At 41.4% G+C, this 21,286-nt stretch overlaps 2 long non-coding RNA genes across 3 annotated transcripts; one reads left to right on the forward strand and one right to left on the reverse strand.

Annotated features, from left to right (window-relative positions):
- Positions 1 to 203: 203 nt before the first annotated feature.
- On the reverse strand, positions 204 to 5,635 carry LOC108510328. 2 transcript variants are annotated; one of them, XR_001878792.1, is made up of 4 exons: positions 5,469 to 5,635; positions 3,946 to 4,044; positions 2,165 to 2,279; positions 204 to 280 (listed from the first exon to the last, which is right to left on the reverse strand). It is a non-coding gene; the product is annotated as an uncharacterized LOC108510328 (long non-coding RNA). The 2 variants fall into 2 exon arrangements; XR_001878793.1 differs by lacking the exon at positions 5,469 to 5,635 and adding an exon at positions 5,231 to 5,389.
- A 102-nt stretch (positions 5,636 to 5,737) lies between these two features.
- LOC108510321 lies at positions 5,738 to 8,845 on the forward strand. Its single transcript, XR_001878791.1, has 3 exons — positions 5,738 to 5,851; positions 6,399 to 6,478; positions 8,589 to 8,845. It is a non-coding gene; the product is annotated as an uncharacterized LOC108510321 (long non-coding RNA).
- The last annotated feature ends 12,441 nt before the right edge of the window (positions 8,846 to 21,286 follow it).

Here is a 21,286-nt window from a genome sequence, read left to right on the forward strand (position 1 = left end):
AAAGGGAGCAAAAAAAACACCACACCTAAAAAAAGAAATTAGCTCAGACTAATGTAGAGAGAATACCAAAGCATACTGAAAGTGGGGAAGTGTTTTGTTTGGCTTTCATGAGAGGACTGAACTCTATTGACTCTCACTTTCCATCCATCAGGCTTTACTGCAGCACTATTGCAGGCCATACTACTGGTCCAGCAAGAGCCAGGCTTCTGTGAGTCTAGGAATTTAGCAGTTCTTGTGACACAGTCAGATCTTCCTTTGCTTTCCCCTGGGATGATAAAAACTAAAAAAAAAGAGAATGTTTTACTGTACATTAACACATTTAGGGGTTCAAGCATTCAAACAGGCTTGTGGAAGAAAGAGCCTGAAGATTAGGCATAAGTGGTGAAAGCATATGTGTAGAGGGAATGGTGTTAGCTCTTGTCCTGTTGGTCTTTCTGTCAACCCTGCTGGGACAGGTTTGGTAACAGCTCAGAAGGGGTTTTCATCTATCATCAAGGGCAAAATCTGAAAAAGATTTTAAACCCCTAGTGGACATGGGTCCACCTCAATTAAAAAAACAAACAAACAAACAACAAAACCCAAAAAGTCTAATGGGAAGAAAAATTGTTTTTATCTACAAATATTTTTCTCAGGGAATAGTGAAAGCTTTTCTCCCCACAACCCTTTTGATGATGGTCCCTGAAAAGGAGGACACAGTGACAAAAATAAATGAACTCTTCCCTGAAGGTTGTCCCCCAGACTCCAGAGCAGAGTGAGTTTCCAGAACAGCAAGTGATTTAACACTGCATCTAACACATTTGTGCTCAGTGTCTGGGAGTCAGTCACAGGTACAGAACGTGGGCAGGAAACCCAGTCCCTGTCCGCTCAGAAATTCAGAGAAGAGCTGAGATACAGCCCCTAGGAAAGGGAGATTCAGCTGGCTGGAGGAATAACCCAAGGCAGGAGGCAGCAAGATGCAAATCATGGGAAAATCAGACAGATAAATATCTTGCAGAAGACAGGCATTTCCACCAGTGTAAGAGAGCTGTCAGGGAGGGAGAGCAATTTCGTTATGTTGATAGCACCCAGCATGGACCCTCTTGCACATGGGATGTGTGCCCTTGTGCAAACACATATGGCCAAATGTTTCTCTGGGGTGCATCATAAAGCACATAATTGCAAGGCATTTCCCACACATCCCTAGGAGCCTGCTGTGACAGCTGCTGAAAGACAAATGCCAGCAGCAATCAGCATCTGTCTAGCAATGTTTCAAGCAACTGTGTACCCAAGAAAAAGGTTCCCTTGCTGACTGCGGTGCCACTGGCTTCCAAAAGTGAGTGTCTGAGATCAGATCTGCACCTTGAAACCTGAGGTGTCAATGTGCCTTGCATCAGTGTAGGGGGGTAGGGGACTTATCACCCATCTCTTCCTTTCTTATTTCCCCATTTCCAGCAGCCTACAACTCTGTCTTCGCGGCATGGGAACATCCAGAAGGTGTAGGACAGTGGCTAGCTTTGTATATGCTTGGAAAACTCCCTGTCCCTTATTTCCAAGGCATTTGAGAGCCTCTTGCAGGCACACTGCATTAAGAATGTCTTTACTGAGGGGACTAAAACCCATTGTAAAGACACAAAGCATTAAATGTTGATCAGGTTAGAGAGGCCAGGTGTGCACCACACACAATGAGCCTTGCAGGAGACAGCAGTTTAAATTACTGCGTTGCATATACAGCAGCCTTAGGGTGTGCTGAGGCCTCTTTATGTCACCCTGGCAGCAGAAAGAAGTTTTAAACCATTACTTTGCCTAAAGAGCCTCCTTGAATAGGCCACAAGTACATGAATGCTTATTCACAGTTGAAATTAAACTGCCTAACAGTAAGGGTTTTGCTTTCCAGAGCCTGTGGGAAGTAGAGGGTGAGACAGTTTCTCCATGGGAATGTGAATGTACTGCAGGGGGGCTGGGGAGGCTCCTGCTGCACTGTGGGGCAGATTGTGGGGCCACGTTTTCACATAAGAATTGTTCTTCTCTCTTTTTCCCAAAGGATTGTACTAAAAATGAGACCTTCATAACCTCTGAGAAGAGTCATGTAGGAAATAAAAGGCTGCAATGTAAAGACATGGAATCATTCTGGGCAAAAATCCATCAGCAATTTGAACAGGGGAGCACTGAGGCAGGAATCAAGCACCCTGTGAAATGAGGACCTCTGTTGACAATTCAGTTCCTTGTTGAAGGTTTTTGACAGCTTGGCCCTGGATGTCTGTTCTCACAAGATTTTTCTTGTTTTGGCTTCTGTCTCTGGCCTGAAAGAATTGGCAGAGGAAGGTCATGTTTACCTAGCAATATATAATTTATATAACTTGAATTTGAGGGGGACTCTTGATATGAAATATGGATTGTACTGCAAAGTCTGACAAGCTGTCATACTCAAGGAAGGGACCCTGTCCTTTGTTTAGCTCTGCAAAAAAGTACAGCAGGATGGTGATAAACATGAGATGCGTGCTGCCTCGGGCAGAGGCTGGATGGAGCATTTCAAAGGTGTGCCCAAGGGTATTACAGCTGAGCTGAAATCTTTCTGCCTACACAACTAGGACATCTTAGTACCTTCAAGGTCCTCTTCAACCCCCATCTGTGAGCTCCTGGTATTCATTTTACACTGGTCATGTATCTGGTTTTAGGCTGCTCATTTAAGAGAGAGTAGAAAAGGTGCCAAAGCAGCCTAACCATGGAGGAATACATGTCTAGGGAGAAGCTATAATTCAGCATTCCTGGCATCTTCTTTTTTTGCAAGTAACAAGAAATAAAGGACTTGGAAGTTCAGGCAGCCCTTTTCACTGAGCCAGGCTCAATAAATGAGTGGTGTTCGTCTACTGATCACTGATAGTGTAGGAAGTTCAGGTCTGGGGTAGTACCCACACTGTACAAAACATTTGGTAAAATTATTCTTACTATTGCTTAATCAGTAAAAATATTCTTTAATGACCTTCATATCTGAGAGGAGAAAAAAAATCAGAGCAATGAAATAAGTCCTCTTAAAAGCTTAATTAAAATACGAAACCTTTGATTTCAGGCAATTAAATGAGACATTTTATGCCTTTAAATTAAGTATTCTGATACTCTCTAAACAGAATATGCTTATGGCTGAAACTGTATTCAAGATTATAATGGTCTGGATTAGTAGTGCTTCAGATATGCACCTCAAAGCAAAACTGACTGCAGAAATGAAGCAGAGATTGCTTCCCAAAGACTAATGAGAGCTGAAGATGCTCTGCTGGTGGCTGTCAGAATTGGCAGCTACCTTATGAAGCTGAAGGACATAGATAAAAAACCTATGGAAAATTTGAAGATGGTGCTTCTCTGGAGTCAGATGTCCAAGTATAGGTGCCCATAAACATCCCACTGTATATTGAGGAGCAACCTGAAATGGCCACTGTCTGCCTGTTTGGGAGCAATCTGAAAAAGATGCCTTTTTCCAGCTGAGCCATTTGTCTGTTCAGCCTAAGGCATCCCTTAACATTTGGGTGAGGGCAGAGAGACAAGATGAGCTTGGTTGTCAGCCAAATCTCGGCTTTGGAAAGTAGCTTTTACCTGCCTAAATTTAATCTAATTGCACATAGTTGTAGCTTTTGCTTTTACACCCTACCCTAAAATATTGAACAGCAGCATACTAGGCAATTAAATAGCTGTCATGCCTTCTCCCAGATCTAGCAACACTTTGGGGACATATATGACTCCTGATCTGTACAATCAGTTAATAAAAACTTTGTAGAGCACTTTTGGATTCATCTGAATGAGAGGTACCACCATAAATGTAAGATCGTTCTCATTACCATTAATATTCTTTTATAAGGGACCTTATCAAAAGCATTTTGAAAAGTTAAGTAAATTATATCTACCAAGGCACCTTTATGTACTATTTTATTAACTTTTCAGATGAAGAATTGCTTTGAAGTAACAATATTTCCTTACGGTGACTGAAGTGGGTTTTCTTCCTATCGTCATTTATTTGCCTTCATTATGGTGACATTAGAGGCTACAGCTGAGGTCGAGGGCCTGTTGTGCTTAAGGCTGCATAAACATGAAAGAAGAGAATTGTGACATTTTGGGAAACTTAAAAAAAAAAAAAGTAAATAAACTTTTTGGTTTTGTCCATGCTGAGATCCTTGAACTCATGTCCTGTGTGGCACCAGCTGGATGGTGGTTGTTTCAAGGGATGGGGGATCATGGGGGATCCTGTCCCAGCCAGGGTGTCTCTGCCACTTTTGGGGTGTGAATCTGCCCCAGAGATGCTGTATCCTTCCCTGCAGTGATGGTATTGTTGCAATGGGAGCACTGCCTGGATGGGCAGCATTTCCACAAGCGTTGGGGGGTACCGCTCCTGCAGTAGCTCCCAGTGAGTTTTCCCTTGCGGTTGTTGCACAATAGGAGTCAGCACTGAACCCTTTCCTTTGTTTTCAGGAGGGAATTTCACCCCGTAAGGTGAGTAGGACACCTTGTTTGACAGGTTCACTATTGTGTGGTTTGTTTTCTCTACAGGCTGGGCTGGGCACTGCCTAGTCCAGGTGATTTACTGCCCTGGTAAACCGGCGGCCATATAACTCCTTCCTCAGGTCCTGTTCACCTCCCACAGTGTTAAAGTAAGTCATTGCTGAATTCACTCTCTATTTTCCCAGAGAAAGCAGCAGAGACAAGAAATCTCTTTAGTTACATCCATACAAATAACTCATGCCATGGTTTTATTCCTGCTTCAGCATCCTCTGAAATTTCAGTCTCCCCTCTCCCCACAAAGATAGAGGGCTGTGCAGAAGAAATGCCTGCTTTAGTACATCTGACAGCAAGTAACCATGGAGAGTGGTGTCTTCCAGCCTATACATATATTTGAGTTAATTAGGTACAATAAAGCTGTCACATAACAACAGCGCTTTCTAAGTTTCACTCATTATATGCCTGGTTGGGGGTTTAATTTTTTCTCTTCTACTGTATCAGAAATACTTTGATTTTTTTTTAATAGACCTGTACATCTACGTCCCTTTCCTTTCTAGCTTGTCTGCATTTACTCTACCCTCTGTTCTGCTCTTTAGTCAGATATCCTTTCTAATTTTTAAAAGAATGTTTATTTTCAGTAAACTCTGCTCAGCCGTGCAAATTTCATTCTTCCTGTTCTTATTTTCAGCTCAAAGGTCCAAGCACCATCTGCCCCTCTAAGAACAGATTCCTAAATAGCCTCCGGATTGATTACATTAGCCAAACTCACCCTTAGTACAACTCCTGAGGCTGCCAGAGCAGTTACTCTAGGAACAAATTTGCTCTAAGTTGTTAAAGAGTTTCACTATGCCCTTGAGCCTTCTGTTAATCATTTTTCTCGTAGTTTTAAAATCTGGCCTTTTAAAGTTCACCCTCACTGCATTACCCCTAGGAGAGTAACCTTCTATTATGATATCAAACCTAATTGCACAGTGATTATGATTACCCAGTGGATTTCTGACTCTCACCTCCCTTAACTCTTGTGCATAATTTAGCACAGAGTTGAGATTCAGTCCCTCCAACAAAGAACTCCTCTGAAAAGCAGTCTTTAAATAATATCAATTAATTGGCTTTTCATACTATGGGCTTTTCAACTGATAGGCAGCAAAGGCATGGAAGTCATAACTCTTCCACTACTGACTCAGTGCCCTCCAAGGGGTCAACCTGCATTGTTCCAAAGGAGTCATAGAATTGTCCTCATAGTCATAGAATCACAGAATCATAGAATGGCCTGGCCTTGTGCTGCCTCCAGTGGTCCCTGCAGCTTATCCAGGTGGCCTTGGCACTGGCAGAATGGTGATAGGGAAATAAAGGAGCCCCTTTAAAAGCCAGAAAAGTGAAAGATCATAAGGTTTGGAAATTAAAAGACTCTCTATGTGATAACAGTCAGAGGATAATAGAAAGGAAGGAGGTGATGGGGTTCAGTGCACTTCTGTAATGGCTGTTTGGTGACTGCGGTTCTTGCAGCATGTGGGCAATATGTATTAATACAGCTGCACATCCCACCAAAGCCTCTTGGACCCTGTGCTCACTGTCCTGTTCTTCCCATGACCCTTTGTAATGAGCTTGATGGCAGATCAGATCAATTTGTTTGGTGGTTTCCATGAACTGAGAACAAATGGAACAATCTGGAGAAAGCATGTTGCTAATTTCAGAATGTAATAGCTTCTGGTGACAGCACTGGCCATTACAAAAATGTTTCCCCTTCAAGGGCTCCTGAAAATTCTGTGGAAATGTTTAGGGCTGAGTACGTGACAGAGGTAAATATTCTGGTCTTTTTAGGTTTCTGAGTGGGAGTACTTCAGCTGAAGACCAGTCACCCCTTTTATAAATAGTGGTTAGCAGAAAATGCAATTCATATAACAAAAAAATAAACACTCATTTTCTTTTCTAAAAAGCCAAGCTGCAAAGAAATGAAGGAAATAAGAACTAGCTCATAAGGATTAATTCATCACAGGAGAAATTTCCTCTCTGAAAGGTAAAGTGTGGTAGGGTTCTAACTGCCTGCAATAAATGCAAATGAATATTTTCTGTTTGCCCTAGTGACTGCTAATATACATATTTATCTTAATGCATTTGGAAAAAAAATTAAGTAAAATAAAAATAAAGCTCAATGGCTTGTTCTAAGTGGATTCCCAACACTGGCAGAAAAAGACACACAAGGCACTTTGCTAAACACTGTATGAGTGTGTAGCAGCACTGCTGAAAACAACATAATGGGCTATTGCCTTTCAGCTTTGCAATTGTGGCTACACAGTGCTGTTGGGCAATCTTCTGCTTTATGTGTGGGATGTGCTGAGCAGAGGCTGGTGCTGGTACTGGGCCAAGCAGTAGTTGTACTTGGATTGATACCAATCCCATCTTTTCCTGCTTTTCACCTGACCCTGATGTGAAGCCCTCCCTGCTGATGGTTCATAGTTTCCTTAGAGATGTGAGGTGGCATGACAAGCTAAAGCACTCACAGAAACAGTTGGAAGCTACAGGCTTTTATTTTTACATGGATCTGACATGTCACTTGAGTGTCCTCTCTGTTATCCCTGGTTGACAGTTCAATATCATCCTGGTCATTTTCTTTGGCTGTTGTTTGCAGCACTTTGCTTTTAGGAAGTGATTATGCAAACATTCTCAAGCTTCCTCTGTGCTCCTTTTCCTTTTGAATCATTTCTTCACCAAGATGCACCCTGTGCATTTCCATTAGAACCTTGGGCACAAATTGGCTGGGATTTCATCTCTGATATATCAAGAAAACACATTCTCGTCTTTAAGGACATGTGTTGTTGAATGCTATGCAATAAACATAGGAATAAAAGTCACAGAGTCATTTAAGTCTAGAGTAAAAAAAAATTGCACTGATTTACTGCACCTAAAGGTTTCCTCTCCCTGCACTGGATTTTTTTTTTTGGTACTGGATGAAAAGAGAACTTACAAAGACAAATCCAGCTGAGCACCTTCAGATTAAGTCTTCATCTCACAATGCTCAACGTGTCTCTACCACCAGCATCTACAAGTGCAGGATGATATGAAAAAAAATACACAGTAGACAGGTATCCACAATAAGCCACATCCCACCCTGCCCATGCTGCCAGGCTGTTTCAGACTCTGGGGGAGATGGGTGCCACTGTGGGGTAAGGGGTTAATGGGGCTATGATCAGATGATAATAAGGGGTGTGCTATGTTCCCATTAGGTAGCTAATGCATTCCTTGCCAATATTTCTCTCCTGAACTAAGTCTAGCTAAACCAAATCAATTGAAGAGCTTTCAAGGACTTGAAAGTGTACCCAGTCTATGCAGTGGGGGATAATTTGCACAATCAGTGGAACAGAGGGCAGAACTGTGTCTGAACCAGGAAGCCAAAGGCAATAACTAATGTGTATCCATAAAAAATTCATGGGAAATTTCATCTTGGGTAAAAGAGAATGAATAACTATGTTGATTAAGTATTAAAAGTTCATTTTATTTTTAGAAGTACTCAGAAAATTGAAAACATCTGGGAACATTATGCAATTTTTTTATGTAATATCTTCCATTTACATTTCATCAATGCCATCAATTTAACCCTGACCTGTATGGAGGCAACCTGCAAGACCCAGTCTTCTTTCTTGCTGGGCTGCAAGAAGTGGTTGAATTCAAGCACTTTTCTCTCTCTGTGGAAAAAGTGTTGTGTGTATAAATGATGGTCTATATCAGAGCATAATGACCAAATCCTTCTACATATTTGACTCTCATCATCCTACTAGCAAAGCGTACCAAGTTTGAGATGTGAGTGGCAAAAAAATGTCTTAGCCAGATATATCTGTTAAAATGTTGAATTCCTGGGAATTTGCCCCGGGACATCTCATAGGACTAGTTGTGGATCCTGTTAAATCACAAGCAAGAAGCTTGCGGAGAAAGCTTAGATCTGCAAAGATCTTTTGATAGGTCATGCCAGAGGTTAGCATCTAGAGGGTAGAAACAGAAGTGCCTTTATGGGTCTACTGTCACTTCTGCAGTAACAAGCTCAGGTCTGTTGATACTTAACTGCAAGATATTTTACTTGGTGGTGATATTATTTACTTGTGGTGATATTATTCTTTTTATTTTTCTTTAAGGAGGTGACATGGAGCCATTAGGAGTATTAACTGTGTCAGATTAGGCATTTGGGTTGTGTCCCAACTCCCTGGGGAAGTGATTCCTCCACAGATCAGCTGAGAGCAGACGGAGGGTGTAATGTGTAGCTCCAGCATCTCCAAAGGTCTCTGGCAGAGGGTGGAGCAAAAGGACAGCAACTTTTTGGATCACCTTCCACCTCCAGCAAGCATTCTTGCTTTGGCCCAGATCTCTGCAGTTTCCATCAGGTACCAATACACTAAAGCAAATTTATTTTGTCCATCATTAAAAGGCTCATTCACAGTCATTGTATCACCTCTGAACATGGGGACAAGTCCCTGTCCTACAGGGAGCTCTATTCCATATCCCATGGAGGAATCACCTTTCAAGGACAAGGCTTGTTATTTCCTCCCATGCAGAGACGCTGCCAGCAGGAGGGACCTGGTTTCATTTGTGTGTATTTTTGAGACTGTGGCAGGAGATTAACTCATGTAGGATTTACCAGATGTCTCTCTGTGGAGTGGGCTGCTTTGAAGAGCAAAAGAGTTCTTCAGTCTATGCCTAACCAAAGGAATGAATCATACACCTGCACACTCTCCTTTCTTTCAAGGACACGGTGCCCTGTGTAGGTGGGGGTGTTCTTTTCTTGCCTGGAGAATCTCACATCATCAGAGGCAGAATATTAGAGGAATGGGGAAGGGACAATGCATCGACTTTGCTTTATAGCCTGCCTCCTTCTTAATCTCTCTGGCAGGTCAGGTAAGTCCTGCCTAATCTTGCATTGAGTTTTACCAATGTCTGCTTTCTTTTTTTTTTTTTTTTTATTTCTTCCCTGTTTTAGCTTCCATTAACACTTGCTCAGTTGACATAAGGTCTTGCACCCTCTAAGTGCTTGCAGAAATGTGCTTTCTCTGGCTGATTTCAGTCAAAGGGAAGTAGGGATGCACCAAGAGCTATCTGAATCTGAGCAGAGGCTTCCTAGAAAGTCTAATTGCAGTGGGGACAGTTTAGCTGGTCGCACCCTTAACAAGCACTATCGCTCACCTCTTCATCAGCATTGGCGTGATGACTCTGCAGAGCTGGCTGGGATGTCCCCAGTGAGCTGTGAAGACTATCTGATGCCGAAAATTGTGGAGGGGCACTGGCCTTTGCAGGTTATCTTGAGAGCTGAGGGCAGCAGTGAGGTGTGGAGTCCACCCCACCAGCCAGTGCTGAGCAGTGTCTGGAGCTCACGCTGACAGATGGGTTGGATGGGTAATAGGGTCTCTTCTTTCTCACTGCCATCAAGGACTCTGATTGATTTGTCCAGCTTGCCATGATGAAGTCATTAATCTTGATGACACTTGCTGCAGCTCAGCCTCTGGCACGCCAGAGTAATTCTTTTTGCACCTGCCAACATACAGGTCAGATAGCAGGATATGCACTGTCTGAAAGTTGTAGACCTGATTTCTAAGAAAGGTCTGATAGGTAGCCACTAAAGGGAACAGGTGAGGAGATGACTTGCCTTTGGTACAGACTGGAGGAAAGAGCCCGTTTCCTGTAGTGAAAGCAAAGCTAAAGATGGACCATGTTTTCAAGAGTTCATATAGTTCCCATGACAAATCTAAGACAAACATCACCCTATCCCTGCTATCCGCTATGCAATGGTATAGTGAATCCCACAGGAAGGTACTTGGCAGGACAATGATCTGGCCAACAAAAAATACCAGTGTGTCCTGCTATTCAATACAGTCAGTAATCCCCCTACCAGTATGGAGGCTCTATTCCAGGACAGAGGTACCTTATTGCAATGCAGCTCTTGTCTTGTAATAATAGCTTGATATTAAATTGCAATTGTATAAGACACTTACTGGTGACCTGTCATTGCCCTTCTTGAGTGCGGCATTAGATACTTTGGCTTTCTCAGTGTTCAGACAATGCCTAAGCATGGCAGGAATGGACCTCAAGGGGGAATGACTTTTTCAACAGAAAGTAGGAGTTGCTTCCTAGGAATTGTTTGTACCAATGACTCCTCGTTTCTTTGTCATTTCTTACAACACCTATTGAGTCAACACTAAACAAAATTACATGAGTCAATAATTTTTAAAACTTGAGCAACAAATACTATCAGGCTGTAACATGGAAGGGAAAGGATAAATGCACTGGATGAGGTTTAATATTAAGCCTCTGTGGAAAGGTTAAATGTTTAATTTCTGTCCACTGAAAATCTACCTATTTTTTTATCATGGCTATAACTCTAGTGGAATGAAAGTTTAAATGATTAACCATGAATCACAGCACAGTCCACTGCTAGCAAGGTTAGCATTAATAGATTATCAGTCAGTGTGATGGTAAGTGGTAAACTAGTTTTTCCCCATCAGCTCTCTTACTGGTCAGTTGTTTTTTGGGGGGGGCCAAAGATGTAACAGAACTCTGAATTGAATTAGCTTAGAGAGTTAAATTGTATGTACAGCTGGTAGGTTCAGCCCAGGATACTACCAGAGCCCTCTGGATGTTCAGACACGTTTCAAAGCAATTTTTTTCTTTACTGTTGAGACCGGTAAATCCTTTGTTGAGAGCTGGGAAAGGTTTGCAAACACTGAGATAAGAGGACTGTATCTCCCTGTACCATCACCCACTGACACCTGCTTGCGCTTGAATAATTTTCCAATTATACAGAGTCTTTTCAGTACTGTGACAGGGTGTCCCTGGAAGAGAGGTTGCTAGTAGTGTTGCTGCACCTGAGAAGATATCTGAGTACGTGATGGAAAGCAGCTTTTGAGGCACAAACTTATGGAAATTTTGTGCTTATAAAGAGGATGTTAATAGTGTTGGAAAAATTATTTGTTCTGTGCACTTCTAAGAAGTGAGTGACTGAGGAGATCTACATGATTACAAGCACTCCTTGGATATTAAAAATGTCCTTTACTTACTCTTCTCTGCTTGTATGGCACAATATCATGTACAGCTTCCAACTTTTTGGATGAGAAACCTTAAGCTTTCTAGAGATTCCCAGGCTCAGAAGGTGGAGTGAGGGTGACCTAGTTCCACACAGTGTAGTTGTGCTGTGACAAAGCACCTGGCTCTTTTTTTGGATCTCAGGACTTTGGTGGACACTTGACACAGTCTGGTCCTGTTACGTTGTTTGGTCTGGGTACCAAAGGTGGAGTTGGCGTCCAGCTTTGATCATCCACTGAAAGGGATTTCAAAGCTTGTAAGTCTGGTGTAGAATAAAACAATTAATTCCTTATCCTAAGGAGTCAATATTTTATCTCAGTTTGCAAAATCTTACTTTGTGCTGGCTGGATGCACTATCACTATGTATACACATAGAACACTAAGGCATCCTGTACTTTCAAGAGCTTGTTATGCCATCCGTAGCAATGGATAGATGAGAGATATATTAATGGGAAGAATCCATGGAAACTAATATGGGAAATCAGCAATGACCCTTGCTCAGCCAAAGATCAGAAAGAAATGTTTTTTCACCCTTGGAGAATTTCTGAGATTAGAACAATTTTTTCCCTTCTTCTAAAATGAAATGAAAAAATCAAATTATTGATGTGGGATTATTCCACTGAACCAATAAGCCAAAAATAAATACATAAAAAGATAATTTCAAACACTTCATTTTGAGCTCTTGACATTTTCCAGTTTTTAATTTCTCTAAACTACAATTTTCAATGTAATAAAACTTCAGCTCTCCTCTCTTTACTCAAGTCTTCAAATTACATCTTGCTGAGGACCTCTTGCCTGGCTCTATTAATAACAAAATGCTAATTAGCAACCTTAAACTTAACCAGCCAACAGAGAGCAACTACGGTGGTTTGTGTGGGGTTTAGTTTCTTTCCCTTATCTGTAAATCCCATGGCCAAGGCATCCTGGCATATCAGTGTGAAATGCTGATGCAAACTCGTTTCCGATCACTCTGATGGAGACACTGGCATGAAAAGCTGCTCTGGCTGAGACAGCTTGTTTGTCATCACAGTTCTCCATCCAGAGAGATTTTCCTGGGAGATGACAGCAACCTCTGGTTTATGTCCTTTCATCACATAGGGACAGGGACTGACCCCTCTCCTGACTATCTCTCTGGAGAAGGAATAGAAGAGAGGTACCTGCTGGGGATGGACCAGCAAAGCAGACAGACATTTGTCTGCTCCTGAGGCTCCTCCTTCCCCCTCTGGCCCTGAGTATCACCACGGTTTGTGCTGCAGATAAAAGTGGTACCAAGCAAGAGATATTCCAGAACCACCTGGATACAATCTTGTGCCATGTGCTCTGGGATGACCCTGCTTGAGCAGGGAGGTTGGACCAGATGACCTGCTGTAGTCCCTTCCATCCTGACCCCCTCTGTGATTTCTCAAAGGATCAACCATCTCCTTTTGGTAGCGTGTACTAACATTTTACTAATGCAAATGTTACATGCACTCCTATACTTACACATAGACATATAAATACACAAATGTATGCAAATGCACATATATGTACTTACAATTTGTGCTTATCCTTATATTTGTGTTCATACACTCAGAGAAGAGAAAGGTTAATGTGTGTTTTGCAAAGACAGAGGACACTTGTTTGCTCACTGGGAAAGAAGAAGCAATCAATATGTTTGGGTAGAGGCAAATGGATTATCCTTAAACATTCTGCACAAGACAGAAAAGTTTCTATTTGATGTTGATGTTGATGTGAGCCTGCACTAAAGGTCAGCCCAATCACACTATTTTGGCTGTAGCCAGCACAATGAAATACTGCATTCAATCTTCCAGAAATTTGCATGTATTTTTCTGCATGTTACTGGCTTAACAGCAAGTTTACTGTATGGAAGTGGAAGTGGACAGATTCCTTTGGTGCTTCTGAATAAAGATGAATATTTTTTGTTTCAGCTTCCACTTGTATCTTTCCTTTAAAGATTTTTTTCTCTCCCCCCCCCCCGCTTATTCTGTTTCCTATGTTGCAGGTTCTGAGACAATAAAAAATCCACTTAACCCTCATGCAGGAGCAATCTAAGATTTTTGATCTAATTTTTTTCATTTTTTTAAACAAGACTGTATACATATAGCATGTAAAAGAAAAGGGAATGTGTGTGCACATGTGTGTTCTCTGACAGATGATCCAGATTTAAGACCCATCCTCTGGTAATATTTATTCAAATAAACAGTGTCTGCATGGAGTAACTCCATTAGCAGACAGGAAAGGTTGGTTCGGATCTTGCTTCAAGTAACATTGAAGGGGAGCACAAGATGTGCTTGAGATTGCAGATAACCTGGCTTTTGCATGCCAGGCCAATTTTTGAAATAATTTACCAGAGTAATTTCAGATAAAGACGTAAGGACTTAGGCATTTTAGTGAACTGAAAAAAATCAATTATTGCTCAAGGGAATTGGAAAGTTTCGTTTTTCAACATTTTTTTCTTTTAGATTTCTCCCTCCCACCAAGTAATAACTTTTATAAAAGAACAGTTGTTTTAAACCTCCTAAATGAAAAAAAACCCACAGAACAACACCTCACAGCAAAATTTGGGTTGTGAAACTATCACAAATATCACTGAAACAGAGATGGGCTGCAAATGGCCTTCTCCTGGCATCCCTTGCAATTTTGACAAATTCACCAGGTGTACCGAGCTGCATGTGCATGGATGAGCATACTTTTAGAAGTGACAGTGTTGTACATGAAATCAGCACTGTGTAAAATTCCTTCTGTTCCTTATTTGTACTTTTGAAATGCATGCAGAAGGGCTGTGGACTTTTAAGGCCCATTGCTGTGCAACACTGTGATGTGGCCACAGCCTCCCAGGCATTTGTTTCCATAAAATATATCCAGGTGTTTGCCTTCTGTCAAAGATGGGACTAAGCTGAAGCAGCAGTGAAATAAATTTTGTAACTAATAAAAAGCCTAACACCTTGTTCCTTTTTTCACTCCCTATAGTTTCAGTATCCGCTTTACTTGATTTGGGGCTGCAAGAAAAAAACACAAAAGGAGATTTTTTTCGATGAAGAGTCCAAAATTAATGCCACTGCCCTGACACAGCAGCAGCAGTGACATAAAAAACAAGTAATGCTTAGCTACAGAGTTTTGTTTTCAGACAGATAATCAAAAGGGAACTTGGAGAGATAATCAATTGCAAGGAGACCTGGTGGTTTGAACAGCATCAAAGCACAGTGTGCCTCTGCTGTGGTTGAAGGCACACGAGATTGGGAAGTGCCAGCAGGGAGGAGGGAGAGTTCTCAGGGGATGCCAGCATCTGTCAGCATCCCTGCTTCTGTCCAGCCACAGGCCACAGCATCTGGTGGCAGAGCCTGCTGGCACGAGGGGCAGAGGAGGGGATGTGCAGGGGATCCACATGTACTGGGTGGTTGTCTTCTCCAAGCTCCTCTGCTCATGCTGTGGGACCCTGGTCCTTCCAAAGGACTAGCACAGCATTTTCTGAATGTGCCACAGAAACAAGCTGCATGAAGTGACAGAGATGTCTCCAACTGTGCCACACGTGGGTATCAGATGAAAGTGCCCAGGTGTATAATTAGATTCCAGTAGTGTCAGGGTGCTGCACAGCAGCTAATGCAGACATCTCACCTGGAAATCTATTACTGCTGAGGCCCAGTGTGTTATCACATCTTTACAGAGAGGTGGCATTTACCTGAGGGAAATGAAAAGATGACAGCAGCAGGAACTTGTGGTTTTTTGTCTGCTGATGTTCATGCACCTGAAGTAAGGAAGCTGTGGCAACGGCAACTTGATTTCCTCCTTGGCTTGGAAAGAGTAGTTGAGGTGATAGCCCAAAGAAATGGCTCTCCTGGAGCTTCTGATGGACTCCTGTGTGTTTCCTGCAAACAGTGGGGAAACACAGTGTTTCCCAGGAGAAACTCAGGGAGAAACACTGTCAGGGAAGTCCTCACCTACTGGCTTTAGCTGCCTGATAGAGGGCATAGAGAAGGCAGAGCCAGACTCCTCTCAGCAGTGAGAGACTATGGATAAAATTTGCAGAAAGAGAGATACTCAGATTTCCCTTTCTCTCTCACCCCCTGCCTCCTCCCTCACTCACGACATTGCTCAAACATGGGAACAAGGGGCCAAGGAAGCTGTGAAATCTCCATGCTCACAGATACTCAAATCTTGACTGGACACATGCCTGAGCAACCAGCACTGAGCTGTCCCTATCTCCTGCAGGGGTTTGGACTGGAGACCTTACAGCTATACTGCCATTCTGGCGAACAAAATCAGGCTCCTAAATGTCACAGTTCAGGTGAAGCTTTGCAGCAAACAAGAATGGCAACAAGATCCTTTTCCCTCCTCCAAATTAACTTTGTGAAGAAATGTCATACATTTTTCCTGAAAAGGCCAGTCTAGCCTTTTGATCTTCATTCTGAAGAAGTCATAATCCTCCTTCACTGCCTGTAAGCCATTGGTTTAATCTGTAGCTCCTTGCTGACCATTCCAGGTATCACCAGCTCAATCCTTGCTGAGTTAACCAATACAGCATCTTGCTGAGTTAACCATACACCACTTGAATCTCCCTCTTCCAGGAGTTTTTCTGCTTGTTAGCAGGGGTCTGATATTCACCCATACACTGCAGTTATTTAGTTACATTAAAGTAATCTTCTTAGAAAGGACTTACTGATGACTTATACTCAAATGTGCAAATAATATGCTTGTAGAACATTAAAAAGGCTGTAATAGTGTGGTAATAAATTTCTTTTCTCAATATAGATGATTAGAAACTTCAGTAGTTAGAAGCTATTAATGTACTCACCATAAAGCATGAAAGTCCATCCTCATGAAACCCTAAATGACAGTACTGCCTATAAATTTTACTGGAGGTGGAAAGAGCAGTAATTATATGGCTGGCATTAGATGTCGTTCTTTCTGCAGAGGTACTAGTGGCAAATCTTTTCCTCCTGTTGTCAAGCACTATTTTTGGCCATAGCCAGTAGTCGGAGTGTACTGTAAATAATACTGTTTTCTATGATGGATTTCTGCACAAACAGGAAGAAAGAGATTTTTTATTAAAAGAAAAATTGGCAAACAGTCAAGTGTAGATGGCTTTGAGAATGGCAATGCAATAAAGAGCATTGAGCATCTGGTTCAATGTTGTCTGACTGACCTATGTGGATGGAGATGACTAAAAAACCCATTAGCTGCTGGCAGAGAAGTGTGTCTGATATTATCGTCCAGGCACTAACGTGGAAAATCACCAAATCATGTTGCAAAATCACCAATTCCATTGGCATTCTCATTGGCAGGAGTAGTGGAGCAGCCAGAGAGTGGGTAGTCTCATATGGAGACTAGTTTGTGCCCAAAAAATTGTCTGAAACGCCAAATCAATTAAAACCTCTTTATGATTTTTTTTTTCTACTTCTCCAAATTGAGCAATGAAATGAGATGCAGGTACAGTCAGGGTTGCTTCCTGCCTTCCATATAGCAAGTATTTTGGGGTAGCAATGGCACATGCCTTCCTTCTCTATAGCCCTCCTTTGAACCTCTCATCCAAACTAAGCCAGACTCGTATTCAGTAAAACACTTCACAGAAGTATTTCAGTTCTCCAGTTTTATTACTGCAGTGTACTTCTTTCTGACAAAACACCTATTTTTACTCTCAGTTCTTGAAAGAAGTTCACTGGGGCAGAACAAGCTATTGTACTTCCTGCTAGGATTCTTTGAGTAGCAGGACCTAATTTTCAGGCTGGAAAATCCAAGTGTTTGTGACACAGATTATAATGGGAAGCAGCTGGCTGGCAACACCTTCTGATTTCTCATTAAATAAATGAAAAATATTCAACATGATGCATGTTTCTGCTAGAGCTAAAAATACCTACAAAGATACACCTCTTCTACCATCCAAGCTATTTGCCTTATAGTCTTTGATCATGCACATGGAGCAAAACAAGCAGAAAACAATCATTATCAGAAATACAAATAGTTGACTAATATGATATACCAAATAATTTCGTTTTGCATATCAATCTCATAAACTGTTAAAGTACGAATCAGTCAACTGGAAAATCAGTTTTAGGATAAATTTAAAATGTGAAGATCATGACAGGTTGGATAGAACTGTCTCTGCATATGATATTTCTTATTCTGTATGTTGGGTTGTGTTTTTTTGAATGTTGAGTCCTATTTCAGCATAGAAGACAGGAGAGCTGTTCTTGGGCACAGAAATTTTTGAGGGAAAATAGAACATCATCTTACAATGTTCAGAATCTCTTGAAATCTTGCACTCCAAAACTTTTCCTGTGATATCATTGTGCCATCAAACCCCAGTGACTAAACATTTGGAAGGATTAAGGTCTTCTGATAAATAGAATGACACAAAGGAAACCTCAGTAATTTCCAAATGAAAGATTTTTTGCAGAAAGCATAGTCGTGGGCATGGTTCATTAACCCAGTGTATCTTTTTCTCTGTCTTTTGCATCACTTCTTCCATGGTCAAGTTATATGGTGCAGATCTCAGCAATAAATGTTTTGCTCAGAATTATTCAAGCACATAACAGAGAGAACGTGCAAAAACTCAACTGGGAGAAATTTGGTTTAAGGTCTTGATTTCCTTATTCTAGAAGGAAACTCTCTTGTGAGTGGTAAGAACTGGCAGATTTAAAGACAGGTGAGTAGACAGAGGTTTGGGGGATCAGACTCAAAGACTTTTAAGACTTGATCAGAATTTAGAAACATGTGAGAACTTTCCCAGTCTGAAGGAGACAATACTGATGCCTAAGGGACCACAGGGTAGATACCTGTTCAGGATCTATGATTTATATCTGCCTGGAAAACTGGCTTGTGTGTGCTGCCTCAGCAGCAAAGAGGCTCCCTGTGAGGCTTCACACTACTGTGAACTGATGTGACTTATGGTGGCACTATGTAACCCTTTTCTTCTGATAATCACTTTCCCCTGATGATGAAGGATCCTTCTCATGGGCTGCTTCTGATGTGAAAAGTGCCATTCACGGTGATTTCCAAGCAGAAAGTATCTTTTCTTCTCTTCTAGACCACTTTGTCCCTGCATGTCAAACACAGTCAAGACCATGCTGGATGCCTTTAAGAACGTCATAGGATGTGTGGTGGATAAATGGGTAGCTGGTCCCAGTGACATGAAGCTACACAATCTCCATGACCTCAGAACCCTTGTCTCGCCAGATGTCACAGTGTGCAACATTATTAAATACACACAGCAGGCAACACACAACGGTCTTAATTAAGGTAAAAGGAAAGCACCTACCCTTTCCAGAAAATCGGTGCCTTAGAATATGTTCCTTAGGGTCATGTTCAAAAGATCTGATGCTTCATCAGTCTTTGCAAGTACATTGATTTCATGCTGGCCAGAATTTAATAACATCAAAAATGTCCTCTTACCACTGCACTGGGGATATCACAAGCTGTAATTAGTTAATGATTCTCGTGTTTTGGGTCTCTTTGGATGAATAATTTCCTTGTTGAAAACCGAAACTTCCTGTAAAGCAAATTATTCTTATTTGATTGAGGATTGTTTTGGGGGAAAAAAAGAACAGAAATGTTTGTTTTATTATGCACAGAAGGCATCAAATTTTCAATTTGATCAGAACAACCCTGGCTGAGCTTAATTTAAAAACAAATAAAAATAAATCAATAACATGGAACAGATTATCCTTTAGCTAGGTAAACAAAATATTGTACCTCACCAGACAGCTTATGAAGAAAAACAATATTTGGGATCAACCAAAGGAATATTCTGATTTTATTTTTCATTTATAATGAAAAAAAATTTGCTCACAAAGCTGTGGGTGCTAGGCTTTTAGAGGGTGTTTCTGACAGACAGTGGTTTTTCCTTGTCTCCTTAGCTGGAGTGTTGGTGCAGGCTCCCTGATTTGGGCTCACTGTGGAGGTTGAATGGCTAAAGTGCTGTCTCATAATGAAGCTGAACATTTGCAGCTTTTCAGGTCTTTAACAAACACAGAGACCAGTGATGGGATTGATGCCAATTTAGTTTTCTAGCTCCAGCTACTAATAAAGATTTCCTTTACAGTCAATGGTGAGAGGGAGAAACATTTCCAATGAAGAGTTTCCTCATCACAAGACAGACACCTAAGAGAGATTGGATCCTTCATGGACATCCCTTTCTGTATCTACTATGTAAGGTGAAGGAATACGTCTTTTGGATGGGTTGAAATGTCTGAGATGAATCTCATCGTTACGTAAGATTCCTTATGCCAGGGAAATTCTGTGCCAGATATTCCTCCTCATTATTTCTAAGTAAAAATGAACACCATTAGCAACCTGACATTTTCACTGAGAAGATCTGGTTCTCTTTTTAATTATACAGATATAAAAAAGGTATATCTTCATTAAAGCCAACAGATTTTATCTAGTGTAAAGTTGGTGGAAGATAGTGAAGATCTGTTATGTTCAACTGTACATATAGTATGAAGAATGGCTGAGCACAGGCCTTGAAGGTGTTAAACATAAAACACAATTCACCCAGATACCTTTGCAGGCTTCAGCAAATAATTATTCCAGTTTCTGGTCAATGCTTGAATTAATTTTTTATATGGAAAGATTTAGAGTTAGTTGTGGGTTTTGTTTCCATCTCTTACCACACACTGCATGGTATATGCAGAGCAACTACATTTTCTGGCACCATATGAACTAAGACTTTTTTTCCCAACAAGAAACTGAGGTTCTTGCTTTAAGACATGGTTGAGAAGAAAACAAGATGACACTACACACTCCCTAAACTCTTCAATGTGTTAACATGAGATGGAGAAAAATTACGAGATGTCTTCTACAGCACTTTGCCCTTAACAAATGAGGATGATGAACATGTGGCCACAAAAGTTGTGGCATTTCAAGCACTCTGTTCCCTAACCAACATAGAGAAATAAATGAGTGAATCAGTTCTGTCTTTGTGAGGGAATAGTCTATCTTCACAGCCAAGGAAACACCAATGCCGAGGTGAAGGCCCATGATTCACCAAGTTAGGTTGGGTAAGTCATGCATTCTCTTCTTGTTTTTCTCTCCCCTCTAATCCCTTTACCTTGTTTGCTCTTGCTCCTTGGGAACAGAAGCTGTTCCTGGCTGTGTGTCTGCATGGGGCAGTAAGGCTCATCTTCGGTGAGTTTTTTTCTGCAACAAATGAATCTCAATGAACAATAATAATAATGCAGGGCAGAAATTGAAAATGATAGCAATTTAGTATTGCATCACTGAAGGATCACTTTTTGAGGACCAGCCTTGCAGTCAGGTCCTTCAGGTGGATAGGCTTAGCTGTGCATCACAAGGTCTTTGTGCAATGATAAAGAGCTGAAGTATACACCAAGCTAATTATACTGTTGGTTGTGGTCCAGTGATGGCTTAAATTTGCAACTTATTAGAGAGTTTATTGAATTGCCAACCCAAGCATTTCTTAGAATAAACAGTTTTCCCTTAATTTTGCTGAAACTTCACATGCTTATAATATGATGGTTAAAAGCAATAAAATTCAGCATGTTAAATAGCATAAGTTTTGGATGTTCAGTAAAGCAGAACTAATCTAGTTTTAAAGTGGAAGGCTTTCCTCTAACACTTGGAGTTTGCTGAGGAAACCAGCCCTTAGTCCAGATGGAGGCAGAAAGAGCATATGGGTTTTGTTTTAGTGCAACACCCAGATGATGCTGGGGACCTTGGCACCTGGGCCGTGCCTGCAGACAACCCTCCTGCAGCAGCTCCTCCGCAGTGACATGTGGGTTTGCAAGAGGATAAAAGCCAAGAAGTT

This window comes from Lepidothrix coronata, unplaced genomic scaffold, assembly GCF_001604755.1.
Source record: "Lepidothrix coronata isolate B3197 unplaced genomic scaffold, Lepidothrix_coronata-1.0 Scaffold8, whole genome shotgun sequence".
Lineage (NCBI taxonomy): Eukaryota > Metazoa > Chordata > Aves > Passeriformes > Pipridae > Lepidothrix > Lepidothrix coronata.